Raw genomic sequence first — 3,406 nt, forward strand, 5'->3', positions numbered from 1 at the left:
ATTGGCACAAGTGTCGAGGAGGAAGGGTTAACACCTTCCTCCAGGGACGGTTTTGTGCGGAAGCAGGAAGAAGGGTAATTTTCCGGGGAGCGACCCGGAAACGAGAAAGCTTCATTTTTGGGCCGAGAAACGAGCCGTTGGACTGGAATGGCCCAACGGACAAGGACGACCGGCTCTGATCGACCTTCGGGATCGGATCGTTGGCCGGAGGAATTTTAAACGGCGAATGCGGGGAATGCGCTCGGCCTCTTTCGCGGCCAATCCTTTATCCTTGGGCCCTCCGAATCGTGCACTTTTAGATTAGAATATACGTTTCACGGAGTGAAACTTTTTAGAGTTGAGGATGCTACGTTCGGTATAACAGTTGTCCAAATCATTGAACTATCATTGTGTATTCTGCATTTTAAATAAGAATATATTTGAGAGTGAAATTTTTTAGAGTTGTGGACACTGCTTTGAGTATAACAGTTGTCCAAATCATTGAACTATCATTGTGTATTCTGCATTTTAAATAAGAATATATTTGAGAGTGAAATTTTTTAGAGTTGTGGACACTGCATTGAGTATAACAGTTGTCAAAATTATTGAATTATACATATATATATTTGACAGTAAAATTTTTTGAAATTGCGAACACTATAGTTGAGTATAATAGTAATCCAATGTTGCATATTCTTTTATATTTTAGATAAAAATATATTTGAGAATGAAATTTTCTAGAGTTGCTTTTAAAAGTTATTTTTTATTAATGGTTATGTTTGAATATTAGTATTGTATATTGAGAATACGTTTGAGAATGAAATTTTTTAGAATTGTGGATACTATGTTGAATGTAATAGTTATCAAAATCATTGAACTATTTTCTGAACTATTCTGAACTTATATTCTTTTCTGCATTTTAAATAAGAATATATTTGAGAGTGAAATTTTTTAGAGTTGTGGACACTGCATTGAGTATAACAGTTGTCAAAATTATTGAACTATTCTTGTATATTCTTTTATACTTTAAGTGAGAATATAATTTAGAGTTGCTTTTGAAAGTTATTTTTAACATTATATTGTGTATAATATAATAAGTTGTTCAAATCACTGAATTATATTGTATATTCTTCTGCATTTTAAGTAAGAATATATTTGAGAGAGAAATTTTTTTAGAGTTGTGGACACTACATTGAATATAACAATTGTTAAAATTATTGAACTATTATTGTATATTCTTCTGCATTTTAGATGAGAATATGTTTGAGAGTGAAGTTATTATTTACTACTATATAAACATTTGTATTTGAGAGTGAAATTGAAAATTATTGTTGGACAAGTGGACATTGCATTGAGATTAGTATCCAAATCATTGAGTTATCGTTGTCAAGTACTTTTTTGCATTTTAAAGGTGCGAATACATCGGAGAATCGCTTTCTATAATGTTGTTTCTTGCTTGACAGACACTGAGAGTTGAGAGTGGCAATTACTCTCGAGTAGTTGCTCTCGATGCAGTGTCCATTAGCGAAAAATAACTCTCCCCTCGACAATTTACAAGAAGTTCTACTCTCGATAAAGATATTTGCACTGAAATGCAAGAAACGTAAGTAACTTTCTCTATGAAAGTTAATATTGGATAGTCACTCCAACCCAATCTATCCATTAACCAAAAATTACTCGACTGTAATTCTCGAGAGAATTCTCTTACTTACGAACGTTTTATTGATGAAACATTCACAGAATGCGAATTATATTCGAAAGTAGAACTCCCCGAGTATTTATTTTATTTCGACAACCGGACTTTCACTCTCGCCTCTCTGTCCCATTACTGGCAAATCAATTTTATCGAAAGTTTTACTCTCGGATACATCTACATTCACTAAAAATTCGAAAACTCCATTTAAAACTCTCCAAACTTTTCTAACATTATTATATCCAATATAATTTTCCTCTTGTCTAAAAATAACTTTTTACCTGCAACTTTTTCGCAAGAGTTTCATTCTCAAAATTCTCAAACTTCTCAAAATCTTCAAAATCCTCAAAATTCTCAAAGTTCTCAAACTTATCAAAATCCTCAAAGTTCCCAAAGTTCTCAAAATTCTCAAATCTCGAGAGTTTCATTCTCAAAATTCTCAAACTTATGAAAATCCTCAAAATCTTCAAAATCCTCAAAGTTCTCAAACTTATCAAAATTCTCAAAATCCTCAAAATTTTCAAACTTATGAAAATCCTCAAAATCCTCAAAATCCTCAAAATCCTCAAAGTTCTCAAAGTTCTCAAAATCCTCAAAATTCTCAAATTTCGAGAGTTTCATTCTCAAATCTTCATTCTCAAACAGGGATGAATGATTCCTTTACCTAGATATCTACATATGTTAATCAAATCTGAATAAGAGAAAGGGGACAGCAAAATTGGGAGTGAAAGAGAGAGAGAGAGAGAACAGGACTTATCTATCATTCGCATCATCCCCACGGGCCAAGTACGAAATCGCTTTCACCCGGATCGATTGCGTAATTATACTGTGGCAGTAAATGGTACACGAGATCAAGATCGGTCCCCGTGGCGATCCTCCATACGATTCAACAGGAAAGAGAGAGAAAAAAAAATTCCAAAGGCCACGCATATTATCATAAAATCGCCATTTTTAATCGAACGATTTAATCTTTAATTTTTCTCCATCCATCCATACATGTGTGTGTAATTTCTCGATAATCTTTTTTTTTTTTTAAGATAAACGCACTCTTTCCTCTCCTCTCTGATGAATTTATTGGATTCAATCTAACGTATGAAATTTTTTACTGTTAATGATAATTGTATATTGGATGATATTTTTTTTTTCTTAAACTCTAGTCTCTATCGAAAAATTATAAAAAGAAATAAAAATATTCAGAGTCGTTCGATTCTGCACGATAAATTTGCAAAAAGTGAACAGATGATACAACTAAACTAAAAATTATATTAAAGTATATAGAATTTATTTATACTATCTATACTATCTAAAAGATTAATAAAAATGTATACATTTCATTCATCTTTTTTCTTCCATCATCTCAGATATTTGATAAAACTTCTCCTTTTTGAACAAAATGGCCGGTCGAAATGAATCTTTTCTTCCTTTCTTTTTTCTTTTTTTTTTTTAAACAAAATGAAAAATTTAGTCGGTAAAATGAAATACATAAAACCAAGAATGAGAGAACAGGTGGAAGAAGAGGCGTAAACGCACAACAGCGTGACAGCCAGAGCGTACAACCAGCCTCTCGTTAGACGAGACAATTAAAGATCTCGTTATTTTCAGCCGCGAAAACCGGATCGTTTTAACGAGAGTCCGGGAAATTAAATGTTTCGAGATTACAGCGAAGCGACTTCCATCTAGGAATCATTGTCCAGTGTGGACCCGTTTCAGACCATCTCTGAGGAGATCTAATCG

General features: G+C 32.9%; 1 protein-coding gene across 1 annotated transcript in view; it reads right to left on the reverse strand.

Moving 5' to 3' along the window:
* Positions 1-3,406, reverse strand: part of LOC102681264 (aquaporin-like) — a 36,107-nt gene that overhangs the window by 350 nt on the left and 32,351 nt on the right. The window lies entirely within an intron of this gene.

Source organism: Apis dorsata, unplaced genomic scaffold (genome assembly GCF_000469605.1).
Source record: "Apis dorsata unplaced genomic scaffold, Apis dorsata 1.3 scaffold_5, whole genome shotgun sequence".
NCBI lineage: Eukaryota > Metazoa > Arthropoda > Insecta > Hymenoptera > Apidae > Apis > Apis dorsata.